The sequence below is a fragment of the Coenobita brevimanus genome, chromosome 57, assembly GCF_032717465.1.
Source record: "Coenobita brevimanus isolate Jiangsu-jjx chromosome 57, ASM3271746v2, whole genome shotgun sequence".
Lineage (NCBI taxonomy): Eukaryota > Metazoa > Arthropoda > Malacostraca > Decapoda > Coenobitidae > Coenobita > Coenobita brevimanus.
This window is the reverse complement of record NC_137010.1, coordinates 39,838,988-39,853,987: the sequence shown is the minus strand read 5'-3', so window position 1 is coordinate 39,853,987 and position 15,000 is coordinate 39,838,988. Positions and strand designations below refer to the sequence as shown.

The window sequence follows — 15,000 nt, the reverse complement described above, 5'->3', positions numbered from 1 at the left end:
GCACAGTCAAATACTACCAGAATGAGAATGGCAGACACAGTGTCAGTTGTGAAAACAGCTACCTCAAACAAAGAACAAAATCGATCGCGACTAGAAAACAGACAGAACAAACAGCCACAAACTTCGTGGCAGCAATCACAGACACCAGGCCACAGACTGTCATATAAGTTTGCGTGCAGTCGAAGCAGAGGCCGTGCCACAGAAACAACTAAATAAGGGAAGTCATCTCGAGGATCACATACTATTGTGCAAACCCTGGACACACAAAGAATGGATGCTTTATCAAAACAAAAGAAGAGAGACAAAAGGCACAAGGGTGTGACCCATACTGCAGACATCACAAGTCCCAGGGTCACTGGACCTCAAATTGTAAGACAATGGAAAAACTTATTTCCATTCTTAAGTCGAGGGAAGGCCAAGCCACGACAAAAAACGACCAATCATAGAGAAAGCCAAATCTAAAATTCACATAGGAGGCATGTTGGGAAGTGAGAGTATCTTGATACCAGCTGTACCGTATGTGAAGTTCAAAACATTTCATATTCTTGGATACAGGCTCTCCAGGGAATTGAATAACACAAGATGAATTAGACAGGTGTTTAAGAAATAAGAAGAAAGTAACTTTCCTAGAAGAATCTGATTTAGACTTATAAGCAGTAGATGGCAAATAAATTACAGTAAAAGGTATGATACGGTTAGGCATCAGTTTTACAGAGACTACAAGACCAATTTCTGCATTTTTCTATATCGTTGAAAACTTAGCAATAAGAGCTAATATCTTGCTAGGTTTAAGAACAATGAGAACAGAGAAAATAATATTACTCCCACAAATGAATGGGATAGACTTTTATAATGAGTTCATAGAGGAATTATCATCAGATTTCTCATCCATTAATAGTAGAGAACCAAAAAGAATTGGAAATATTAAACACCTAAACCAGGGGTTCTTAACCTGGGGTCCATGGACCCCCAAGGTGTCCATGGATGGGCTTCAGGGGGTCCGTGAAGGTCACAACATTGAGAACATTTTAGCGGTATTGCGTGATACCGTTTGGCAGCACTAGCTTTCAATCAAGCTAAAAATAAATATTTGTATATGAAATACCGAAAAAGCGTCCGGTCAGGTAACAAAATCGTCATTGTCGTCAGGTTTTGACTTCTAGAATAGTTTCCCATTGAAAGGAACCAGAGCCAGGGCTTTGAATCATCGCGTTTTCATTTTTTTTTTTTTTTTCGAGAAATGGGAGCAGAATATGAAGTTCTTCTCTACCACACGGAAATTCGTTGGTTTTTCAGAGGACAAATCTTGAAGTTTGGACTTAATTTCGGGCGGAAGTTTATTTTTTTTTTTTATTATTATTTTTTTTTTGAGGGGGGGGAGAAAAAGAAAGCCCACTCTCAGAACAGTTTGACAGGGAGAGTTAATTTATGACTTAGCATACTTGGCGGATATTTTTGGCCATTTGAATGAGATGAATCTTATGATTCAAGCCCTGCAGTCACCATGATGGATGCTTCTGAAAGACTGCAAGCTCTTCTGGCCAACCTGCTACTGTAGAAGAGGAGACTGGAGGCAGACAGCTATGCAAACTCTCCAGTGTTAGAGGAAGTGCTTATAGGCACGATGGAATCGAGGTTGACAAAGCCCTGTCAGTTTCTCTGCAGGCAGAAATCTGCAGACATCTGGATACACTGCAGAATCCTTTCATAGGTTACTTCTGCTCAGGTGACCTTAAAGTTGAAACATGGATTCGTACCGTAATCCTTTCCTTGCCGACATAGAGTGTATCAGTGATGAAAACCTTGCTAAAGATTACCTCACTGATCTCAAGACAAAGGAACTGATACGAAATGAATTAAACTCGAAGAGTCTCGACGAATTCTGGTGTTCGTTGACACAAGCCTACTCTCGTCTGGCAAAGCGAGCTGTGGGTGCTATGATTCCGTTTGCTACTACATACCTTTGTGAGTCAGGGTTTTCAGGGCTGTTTCTATCAAAAAAAAAAAAAAAAAAAAAAAAAAAAAAAAAGTCGAAATCGATTGGATGTCAAAGATGGCTTGCGTGTTGCCTTGTCAAAGACCACTCCACAATTTCATCATATTCAAGCCAAACATAAACAACCTTCTCATTGAAATGAACTTTTGAGCAGAATTAAAGTTTTATTTTGTTTAATTTGCACAAGTTGGATGTATTTCATTTTTTCATCGAGTGGCCATTAACTTCTGCATGAAAAAGAGTGAGAACCATAAATATTTGTAATCATTGTTTTTATACGTTGTATGTCATACACTACGTGAGGTAAATTTCAGTAAAATCAAATATATTCATTGTATGCAAAATGTTGTGTTTATGTGCTTATGTATATTTTTCTAAGGAAGGGGTCCATAACATTCACCATATTCTCAAAGGGGTCCGTGCCTCAAAAAAGGTTAAGAACCACTGACGTAAACAGAAATACACAAGCAGACAAGGGTACAGATCCACTCACACCACCCCCACAGCCTCCTGGACTGGAGACCGAGGTAACGGTACTGACTCATCAGTTTTTCCCGCCCATCTCACCAATGATATAGTTATTCTGCCTAACTCATACATGAAAGTTACCATAAAGAGCAAATTGAAGAATAGTACTGTTCTTGTCTCAGAGGAATTATGTAAAGTGAATGGAGTGTCAGTAGAAAACGCATTATGTCAGCTGAATAACGATGTGCAAACTCAGTTGTTCCTAATTAATCACATAAATGGAGAATTACAGATGAAAAAGGGGACTTGTCTAGTCAATATAGAAAAATGTCCTGCCCTTATAATGGAAATAGTTACAGATGGAACAACAAGTAAGATAAAATCAACGAACAGAGGAAGCATACTGTTTCTGCTGTCTTATCCTTAATTGGGGCTAAAATTACGTATCGTGAGAAATTATATGTTGCAATGAATAGGTATTGGTTATTATTGTATGATAATGGTCACGTGGGTAAGTCAACCGTCACAACGTCTCACAGTTGATGTGGTACAGGGTATTTACCTATAGGTGCAGGTTTTATTGTGCAGCTTTTGTGTTTCGCACATGACTCGCATCTGTCTATATGATTGTTTGTATCTTTTCGTAATGATGGCATGGGAAACTCGTCTGGGATTGTGTGATTATGTAGTTTACGGTAATCAACTACAGCACGTGTTTCTCTGTTTCATTTGGGCACGAAAAATAATGGGGCATTCCACGGGGAGACCAATGGCTCAATAATACCCAGTTTTAGCATTTCATCAACAAGCTGGTTTGCAAGGGTACGTTGTGATTCCAGAACTCTATAGGTAGGTACAAAAATAGGTCGTGTGTCTGGGTGCACGTTAATCTTGTGATTAATCAGGTTAGTACACCCTAATTGTTCTCCAGGTAATGCTACAGTTTGTCGATGTATTTCTAATAAATTCAAGAGATCAGTTTCTTCATTAAATTGTCCTGAGTGAATCAAATTTTCCTTTATGTTTTCATTGTCCGTAGATTTTATCTTACTTGTTGTTCCATCTGTAACTATTTCCATTATAGGGGCAGGATATTTTTCTATATTGACTAGACAAGTCCCCTTTTTCATCTGTAATTCTCCATTTATGTGATTAATTAGGAACAACTGAGTTTGCACATCGTTATTCAGCTGACATAATGCGTTTTCTACTGACACTCCATTCACTTTACATAATTCCTCTGAGACAAGAACAGTACTATTCTTCAATTTGTTCTTTATGGTAACTTTCATGTATGAGTTAGGCAGAATAACTATATCATTGGTGAGATGGGCGGGAAAAACTGATGAGTCAGTACCGTTACCTCGGTCTCCAGTCCAGGAGGCTGTGGGGGTGGTGTGAGTGGATCTGTACCCTCGTCTGCTTGTGTATTTCTTTTTAGGTGTTTAATATTTCCAATTCTTTTTGGTTCTCTACTATTAATGGATGAGAAATCTGATGATAATTCCTCTATGAACTAATTATAAAAGTCTATCCCATTCATTTGTGGGAGTAAAATTATGTTCTCTGTTCTCATTGTTCTTAAACCTAGCAACATATTAACTCTTATTGCTAAGTTTTCAACGATATAGAAAAATGCAGAAATTGGTCTTGTAGTCTCTGTAAAACTGATGCCTAAACGTATCATACCTTTTACTGTAATTTATTTGCCATCTACTGCTTATAAGTCTAAATCAGATTCTTCTAGGAAAGTTACTTTCTTAATATTTCTTAAACACCTGTCTAATTCATCTTCTGTTATTCAATTCACTGGAGAGCCTGTATCCAAGATTATGAAATGTTTTGAACTTCACATACGGTACAGCTGGTATCAAGATACTCTCACTTCCCAACATGCCTCTTACGTGAATTTTAGATTTGGCTTTCTCTATGATTGGTCGTTTTTTGTCGTGGCTTGGCCTTCCCTCGACTTAAAAATGGAAATAAGTTTTTCCATTGTCTTACAACTTGAGGTCCAGTGACCCTGAGACTTGTGATGTCTGCAGTATGGGTCACACCCTTGTGCCTTTTGTCTCTTCTTTTGTTTTGATAAAGCATCCATTCTTTGTGTGTCCAGGGTTTGCACAATAGTATGTGATCCTCGAGATGACTTCCCTTATTTAGTTGTTTCTGTGGCACGGCCTCTGCTTGGACTGCACGCAAACTTATATGACTGCCTGTGGCCTGGTGTCTGTGATTGCTGCCTCGAAGTTTATGGCTGTTTGTTCTGTCTGTTTTCTAGTCGCGACCGATTTTGTTCTTTGTTTGAGGTAGCTGTTTTCACGACTGACACTGTGTCTGCCATTCTCATTCTGGTAGTATTTGACTGTGCTTCGGTCACCTCTGCTTTGCAACATTTCATCTCTACCTCGTTCATAAAATCTAGCAAGCACATTCCTGGGGTATAAGGAATTGTTTTAGCGATCTTAAGGATCCATCATGTAAATTACACAGGGCAGCTACATAACCAATGATGTCTACGACATGCATTGGTGACATCTTTCCATCATCTGTTATCCAATTTGAATTCTTTATGGTAGCTAATAATGTTCTCTTATTGTGGAAACATCTGTTGTTATTTCACCTAGGACAGGATTAGTTGTGTGTTGTCTCATAAGATCCATAATCTTACTGTATGTAATTCTGGAATTATACCTGGCAGAAAGTTTGTGCCTCCAGAGAATTTCTTCAGAAATTCTGCTCTAAACCCCTCATATATCTTTGCTCGTAGGAGTTTATCTGATCTGATTAAGTCGCCTGCTGGACATCTTTCTTGGTTAATCCATGAGGAAAATATTGCTATTTTCTCATGTTCATCCGCTACATGTCTCTTAACAAAGAGTTGTTCACAGTGGTTTATGAGAGACATTACATCGATGCGATCTTTTTCTGTGCCTGATAATTTTGGGATGTTTTTATCCTCATGGAAAACGTAAACATGAGGCGGGGATGTTTGAGTTGTGTTATTGCCTTCATTAGCCATTTTGGTTGGTTGTTTTGTTAAGTTCACTTGGAGTTCTTTGTCGTTATGTGAAGGATTAGTAGAATATGTTTTACCTGACCTATTCACTCTCTTAAGTAGGTTTTCATAAATATGTATGGCAGTGCTAAAGTCTTCACTTTCTACATCAAAGGGAGGTTCCCAATGATCATCATCATCATCATCTAAAAATGAGGTATTTGTTTCTTTATCCTTACTTTGTGGAGAATTTTGTGTGATTTGGTTGTTTTCCTGTTGTTCACCTAATTGTGAATCGACATTCGATGCTAACTGTGTTTCATCTGGCACCAACACTAGTGGTGTTGATGATATTCCTGTCATATCACTTAGCTAAATAAGCTCATATTGCTTAGGTATGGTGTTATGGAACACTTATTTTATGTATGTGTTAACTGTATAGGTGAATATATAAGTATTCATCAATGAAAGGTATTAATTATGTATATGTATACCCTGTATACATATAAATAAGTAAAGGAGGTGATTGTTCCTATTTTTAAGCACTGGGGAAAATTAAGAAAGAAGTATGATCACCCACTTAAAAGGCAGATAATGTCACTGTCGGAGTCTCAGGGCTGTGTTGATAGATGATATCACTCTCGGAAACTCCAGGGCTTGTTGATAGATCAGGGCTGATTGAAGTGAGGAGTGATCTTAGTCATACTCGAACCCCACCATACAACGTCGATTTCTCACTCGATAACTGTTGAGATTAAATGAGTATGAGTAACAATGCGTGAGTAACGATGAGTAACAAGTGGTGGGTGAGGTGCCTGAGTCAGAGGTGCGTGGTGTTTTTTGCTGGCATGTGTGACCTCTTCACCTCTGCATCAGTGTGGTGATGATGGAGACGGAAGGGGGGTTGGAGAGAATGGTGGGGTCAGGTACTGGTTTGTGAGTTGTTGGTTGTAAGTTATGAGTCTGATATGTTTTCTTGTTCCATAGCAATCGTAGATGTTATAGTTAGTTGGTTCGTCATAGAAAGTTGAAGATTCTTTGTAACAATTTTTTTTTATATGTTATGGGGGTGTATATTATGGTGCACTCTTAACCCTTAATTAAGCACCAAAAGGGATAAGGTAAAGCTTGCAAGAAAACTAACTTAACTTTACTATACACTATAACATACACAACCAAAGAAGAAACCAGGGTTCGTTTTACAAAAGAGAGGATTCATATAGGCCTCAGAATACAAATCTAAAACAAGTTATAACTTACCTAACCAGAATACACTCAGTGAAAGCTAAGTACTCACAAAGCTCGAGGAAACGTGGAGACTTGGAAGGTTAAATCCAGATATAATTCACACACTAGTGTAAATGGAGGAGTGAACCAAAAATACGAAATGGTGCACAAACAGTGTGTTTTGTTTTCAAAGTCACGTAGTGAGTAGTGTTGGGGAAAAGTGCAACACAATGTGACAATAGTGTAACGTGATAGCAAATGAGACAAAATGTGTACAAAAATGTGTACAGGAATGTGTGTACAAAATGAGACTAAATGTACAGGAATGTGTGTACAAAAAAATGAGATAAAATGTGTCTCTTCACATTTTCCTCAACCTTATAAAGGAGACTTACTCCGTCTTTCTCAGCTAATTAACCACTAGGCTGTCTTAAAAATAATCTCCGTCCATTCAGAAACAATAGAGGCACCTGCTAACCAATGAGGGGCCAATGGCGAAGTTACACAAATTACACAAGACCAGTGACGTGCCATTAAGAAGGCAGAACAAATATTATTGAGGCTTCTATTGGCAAATACTCTCTTTTAGCTCCTCCCATGCTATAAGCTACACCCACAGTTCAAGGAGAAGAGGGATTTTCTGCGTAATTTATGAGAAAAACATCTGGTGTGTTATCAGTCCAGTGACTGCTAAGTAAATGCAGCTGGGGACGAGGGTTACCCCTTACAGGCAGCAAAACTGATAAGAGAAAAGATTTAATGATCTTAACGGCTCGCTTCTCTCTCCTTTCATTATCATCTTATCTTCTATTTCACCCATTCGCTACTGGGGTAACCACTCCAGTGACTCCTCCCTTCCTTAGAGAAGAAATTTCCCATGAGGAAATTTCCGGATACTGTACAATCAAGTTCTGGACAGGTAATCTGCTAAAACATTACTGACACCTTTTGCATGTCTTACATCAAGGGAGTATGCTTGCAAAAATAGGGCCCAACGGGTCAATCTAAGATTTGTGTCCTTAAATTGGAAAAAAAATTTCAGAGGGTGGTGATCAGTGTACACTACGACATCACCTGACCCTGGACCAACATATACAGAGAAGTGTTGAAGGGCAAGTATGAGTGCAAGGAGTTCATTCTCAATAGTTGAATAATTTCTCTGGGCCTTATTAAACTTTTTGCTAAAATAGCACACAGGCATCTCAAAGCCTTGATTATTATCCTGAAGCAAAACTGTGCCGACCCCTAGGCCACTGGCATCAATAGCTAATTCAAAGGGTTTATCAAAATTTGGAGCTTGAAGCACTGGGTGACTTGACAGGATGGCTTTGACTTTAGAATAGGCTTCCTCACATTCTGGCTTCCACTCATACTTGACTCTTTTTCTTAACAAATCAGTGAGGGGAGCTACAAGATCAGACAAGTTCAGGACAAAACGTCTGTAGTACCCTACCATACCCAAGAATCGTTGCAACTCTCTCTTATTTTTGGGTTGGGGGGAATTGACTATGGTCTGAACTTTAACATCAGGTGGACTTACTTGGCCTAAACCGACCACATAACCTAGGTACTGCTCTGGAGCCCTCACAAATTCACATTTAGCTAAATTAAGCACTAAATTAGCAGAGGACAGTCTCTGAAGCAAGGCATCTAGTTGGCTCAAGAGTTGTTCCCAGGTATGGCTAAAAATAACATCATCAATGTAAGTAACACAATTCTCAACATCCTTGGTGAGATCATTCATCAGCCTTTGGAAGGTGGCAGGAGCATTCTTCATACCATAGGGCATGACCTTACATTTATAAGACCTGCCACCGACCACAAAACAGGAAATTTCTTGGGCCCTTACTGTGAGTGGGACTTACCAATATCCCTTCATTAAATCTAATTTTGTGATAAACTTAGCATTGCCTATCGTGTCCACAAAATCATCTACTCTAGGAAGTGGGTAAGTATCAGTCTTGGTAAGGGAGTTGACTTTACAATAATCAATACAAAAGCGATGTGACCCATCGAGTTTTGGAACCACTATGACCGGGGAGCACCACCCACTTTGACAGGACTCAATTAACCCCTGCTGCAACATGTAGTTCAGTTCCTCTTGAATGATGGTCTGCTTCTGAGGACTAGCCCAATAGGGGGACTGCTTTACAGGCTGGCATCTCCAATGTCCACGTCATGCTGTGCCACTTCCGTCCGTCCTGGGGTGTCCCAGAAGACATCAGGGAAATTCCTGAGAAGGGCAACAAGCTCAGCACACTGCTCAGCAGTCACGTGGGAGAGTTTATCAGTCAGTGTACTCCAAGCTTCCTAGTTTTCTCTCCAACTGGTCATCTGGTCCAAAGTCAAAATGCAGCCCTCATCCTCTGCCAACTTGACAGCCGACACCATGCATGCAGCACTAGGGGGGTCCATGTCTCGCCTGTGGTACTCCTTCAACATATTTATATGGCACAATCTTCGTCTCTTCTTCCGATCTGGGATTAAAATGACATATTTGACTTCACGTACCCTCTTTTCCACTAGATAAGGGCCTGCAAAACTTGCCTGCAGAGGCTGGCCATGAATGGGAAGCAAGACAAGAACTTAATCGCCTGGGTGAAACATTCTGTACCTAACTTTCTTAGTGATCATACCACCTCTTCATCTTCTCCTCAGAGGACTCCAAGTGTGTCCTGGCTACTTCCATACTATAGGCCAGTTTTTCTTTAAATTTTGACATATAGCCTAGCAAGTTAATTTTGTCATCATCCTTGACCCATTGTTCTTTGAGGAGTTTAAGAGGACCTCTTACTTCATGGCCAAAGATTAACTGAAATGGAGAGTAGCCCAAGGACTCGTTCAGTGCCTCTCTGGTTGCAAAAAGTAGGAAAGGCAAACACTTGTCCCATTCCTTTTCATCAACACATAGTTTTCTGAGCATACTCTTCAAAGTTTGGTGATACCTCTGTAATGCACCTTGACTCTGAAGATGATAGGCTGAGGAAGTGATCTGTGAGATTCCTAACTCCTTAAGGGTTTGTCTGAACAGTAACACGTTGTTTGGCCTTAAATAATAACACTCTGTCAGTTCAGACTCACATTCATCTTCCCTAACTACTGAGTCAATTAAAGTTGCAATCTCTGGATCAGATCTTTGCACATCAGCTACCTTTGCACTTGCATCAGTCTGGGGAGAATCATCAACCTTTGAGTCATTTAACTGGGCAAAAAAGGTATCACCAAGCTCAATATCATCATCAGCATTGCCAGTGCCATTACTGTCAACGTTCTCATGGCTGGCTTTTGGCGTCATAGCTCTAGTTACAGCACATGCTGGAAACAATTTAGGACATGTATCTTCCAACTCTTTAGTCCTGTCCTCACTCAGGGGAGTTTTTGACACGCAGGGAACAGCACTCACCTGTCCTCCTGCCAAGTTATTACCCAAAAGGAAAGTGACCCCTTGTACAGGAAGCTGGTCAACAACACCCACACACACTGAACCAGTAGCTAACTCTGGCTGGAGCTTCACCTCAACTAGGGAAACAGATACAAACTCAGCTATACTCTGCAGCAAGACACATTCATTAGGGTCAGCTACATCAACAATCCCCTTCAACATTAGTGACTGTGAAGCTCCTGTGTCTCTAAGTATAGTGACTACCTTACCACCTTTTCCATCAAATGAAACTAACCCCTTAGAAATAAAGTTAGTAAATAAATGACCTTGGGAGGAGTCACTTTGAGTACTGCTTGGGAGAGGACACTCTGATGGAGTCTTATTACCACTCTCACCTGAACCTGACGGCTTCACTGCCCCAGTCTTACTAATGTCTAACAATGGCTCTACAGGAGTCTGTCTATCCACCACTGACAGTTCCACTCTGGCCTTATCAACAATATGCACCTGCTGGGGTAGTGTCTGACTACCGCTAACAATATTTGTGGGTGGCTGCTCTCTGTTGGTGTCAAAAGATCCCCAAGAGTTTACCAAAAAAATAGGTTTTACAGAGGAACCTTTCCCTCGTTTTTTCCAGCACCAATCCTCCAAGTGCCTCGTTTTCTGGCAATACTGGCAAAACCTGACACTTTTTCTTGACCCTCTAGCAACACAGTCCTCACTTACTTTCGTAGAACTAACATGCTCTGGGGTTGCAGTGTTCCCACTAGTGTCACATGACATTAACTTGCCTTTACCAGAAGACGGGTTCACAAAAACTGGTTGATTCACTCTCCTACCCTTAACAAATAACTGAGGCTTACGTTCATGCTTATGAATTAGACTATAGTTATCTGCCACAAAAGCAGCCTCAGCTAGGGTATCTCAATCTTTCTCCACTAGGTATGTAACCACGTCCCTATCTATCTTACCAGTGAAGTTCTCCAAGATCATTCATTCTTTAAGTTTACAGAAATCATCAACTTTCTTAGAATACAACCACTGATCAAATAAATCTGTGAGTACTCTAGCATATTCCACATGAGTCTGATCTTTCTGTTTAAAGGTGGATCTAAATTTAATCCTATATGCTTCTGTCACTAGTTCATATGCTTTGAAAAAGGCATCTTTTAAACAATCATAGTTGGCACTTTGAAAAACAGATAAAGAAATATAAGCCTCTTCAGCCTTTCCTTTCAAAACACTCTGCAGCAGTACTGTCCAAGAGTCTTTTGGCCACAAGAGACGACCTGCCACCTTTTCAAACATATGGAAATACTTGATGACATCTTGCTCATTAAAGGGAGGTACTAGTTTAATGTTCCTAGCAACATCAAAAGTTTCTTTGGCAGATGAACTACTAGCTCTAGGTAAACTATCCGGGTGCTTCAAGCTGAATTCGTGATCCATTTCCTTTTGTCTCATTTGAGCCTGTAATTCTGTTTCCTTCATTTTGGCATTCCATTCATGTTCTCTCATTTTTGCTTGCACTTCTAGTTCCTTCAGCTTAATTCTGGCTAACTCACGTTGCACTTTGTCACCAGTATCGTGAGCAGAAAAATCACTAGGGCCAGGTATCTCCGATGCCCAAGGTTCAGGGTCAACACCTTGTACAGTATCAAATGGGTCAGAACTAGCTATAGAGGACTCACTTTGCTCAAACATGGTGTCCAATATTAAGTCAAGTAACTTAGTCTTAGTGATTGTGGCAGGAAATCTCAACTGTAAGGCCTGGGCCAGCAATATGAGCTCGTGTTTTGTGACTGTTTTCACTCTGATTGGGGAAGGCTTAGAATCCAAAAATGCTTTCACATCATTATCATTCACTAGAGCCATGATTACTGATTATAGTTTAGTAGGTAAGAGTAAGCACTGTGTATGTGGCCAAGGTTGCCAATATTATGTCACAGAGCTATCCTGGCGAGGAGGTCCCCAAATTGTCACGGGGGTGTATATTACGGTGCACTCTTAACCCTTAATTAAGCACCAAAAGGGATAAGGTAAAGCTTGCAAGAAAACTAACTTAACTTTACTATACACTATAACGTACACAACCAAAGAAGAAACCAGGGTTCGTTTTACAAAAGGGAGGATTCATATAGGCCTCAGAATACAAATCTAAAACAAGTTTTTTCTTACCTAACCAGAATATACTCAGCTCGAGGAAACGTGGAGACTTGCAAGGTTAAATCCAGATATAATTCACACACTAGTGTAAATGGAGGAGTGAACCAAAAATAGGAAATGGTGCACAAACAGTGTGTTTTGTAATCAAAGTCATGTAGTGAGTAGTGTTGGGGAAAAATGCAACACAATGTGACAAAAGTGTAACGTGACAGTAAGTGAGACAAAATGTTTACAGGAATGTGTGTACAAAATGAGACTAAATGTACAGGAATGTGTGTACAAAAAAATGAGACGAAATGTGTCTCTTCACGTTTTCCTCGACCTTATAAAGGAGACTTACTCCGTCTTTCTCAGCTAATTAACCACTAGGCTGTCTTAAAAATGATCTCCGTCCATACAGAAACAATAGAGGCACCTGCTACCAATGAGGAGCCAATGGCGAAGTTACACAAATTACACAAGACCAGTGACGTGCCATTAACCCGCTGTGTGCCAGCTATTTTTAGCCCTCTGGGTCACCCCAGTGCCTGCCATTTTTTGACCTTTTTTGGGGGGGGCTAAAATGATAGATTTTGATGTGGAAACAACGAAATTCGCCATTAAAATGCTCACCGAGGCTCGGAAATCAGTTTTATTGAGTCCTGCATACTCGTGTACAGATATAGCCGCTCTCTCATGTTCACCACGTAAGTGAGAGAAAGCCTTTTTCTATGTAAGGTATACCCAGGTATTTATGCTGGGAAGGTATAGCAATGTTCAGTACACTTTTCTGATCACTTATTACTTCAACAGCTATCACAATTTGCGTGTCTTTCTCACTGTGAATGGATTATCTTACACTTACTTGAAGATAGGTACAACCTGATTTCATTATGTCACGGGGTTTTTAAAATAAAAGCTTATATTATTTAATTGATAATAATATTCAATAATATTGAAGAGCAGGGACAATGATTGTCTTACTAAATCAAGCAACGATTACTTTACGCTAGCTTGCTTCGCACGATTCTCTAAGAACGAGAATTTATCAACTTTCTCGACAATACACAGCAGAGACTAATCACTCAATTGCTGTTTATTTGTACTGTAGCCTCTGGAGAAAGTTTCTTCACCCCTGACAATAAATAACTAATACTAATAATAGTATCAGGTTCTTGCTGATGCTTAACTCCTAGGAGGCACAACGGATTTTAAGCTTAATACAAGACTGGCCTAAGTACCAGTTATGAATGGCAAATGTTTATGCAAGCTAGGAGCTATGAGAAATAGGCTTAATTGTGGAGAAATGAAACAAGAGTTTACATTACATTAAGCTCAAGAAAAAAAGAACTGTTAAATTTATTGATTACAAAATAAATTTGACGTTACATTTCAAAATCAAATTAATGAGATTGCACTCACTCACTCACACAAGAGCTAAATTCTTACGCCTAGAAAAGAACACAACATGCGGCGCAGCCGGCCAGCATGTAAGGAAACAGCTCACTTAACTAAACTCTTAAACCTAGGAAAATACAAAAATGAAATACTGGTCGATGAATGCGGTGTATCACCAACTAAGGTGGGAGTCTGGAGAACTGTGGTCTTGTGGAGTCTGGGTGCTGCTGACCTCTCTCTCTCACACTTCTGGAGCACAGTACCTCACTCCTTCACGGCAAACACTGGACTGCCTATTCAAACGATGCGTGTGGTAGAACGCATAGGCCACCGGAAGAAGGCGTGGCTAATGGTTGAGGCAAGCAGGGACGAACAATAAAGAAACAATAGTATCGCTCAGTACAGCACTTAGTGACGTGCATTAGATCGGTCACTTATGAAACAGTGACGAATGTTTTGAAAAGTATACCACCGAAGTGGAGAGAGAAACGGTTAACTGAGCGATACACAGTGAGTTTTCCACTAATAGTTCATGGCTTCTCACAAAAGGGAAATGTCGCTAATTTGATTCGTGACACATTACATACAGTCCTGTCCCTTACAAGAAGGTATTTACAACTTGACTTCATTATATAGTCTTTACACTTACAAGAAAATATTTACAACTTACACTTACATCAAAATACAAAATGCCTTCACTATGTACAGCACTGGGTGAGGAACACAGGCAGAGTGAGGCAGAGTGAGTGTGAGAGGGGGAGCGAAGAGTGTACAGTCTTGACAGCTTGGGGGATGGTAGAGGAACAGTTACCCTACATGCCTGCCAATTTTTACCCGCGAATCTTGAAAAATGCTGTCACAGTGAAGATTTTTATTTTAGACCGTTTTAAAATGGCACTGGCACTGGCCGCGGCATTATGTTAGACCATTTTAAAACGGCACTGGCACTGGCCGCGGCATTTTGTTAGACCATTCTAAAACGGCACTAGCACGCGGCGGGTTGAGAAGGCAGAGCTAATATTATTTAGGCTTCTATTGGCAAATACTCTCTTGTAGCTCCTCCCACGCTATAAGCTACACCCACAATTCAAGGAGAAGAGGGATTTTCTGCATAATTTGTGAGAAAAACATCTGGTGTGCTATCAGTCCAGTGACCACTAAGTAAACACAGCTGGGGACGAGGGTTACCCTTTACAGGCAGCAAAACTGATAAGAGAAAAGATTTAGTGATCATAACGGCTGGCTTCTCTCTCCTTTCATTATCATCTTATCTTCTATTTCACCCATTCGCTACTGGGGTAACTACACCAGTGACATATACTACTGGCAAGGCGTCGTGTGGCTCGACTTGTAGTATTGTGTGTTTTCTATCTTGGTAATGTAGAA

The 15,000-nt window shown here is 40.1% G+C and overlaps 1 protein-coding gene across 1 annotated transcript in view; it reads left to right on the top strand.

Annotated features, from left to right (window-relative positions):
- The window catches only part of LOC145401970 (calcitonin gene-related peptide type 1 receptor-like), a 175,720-nt gene that overhangs the window by 147,700 nt on the left and 13,020 nt on the right, over positions 1-15,000 (top strand). The window lies entirely within an intron of this gene.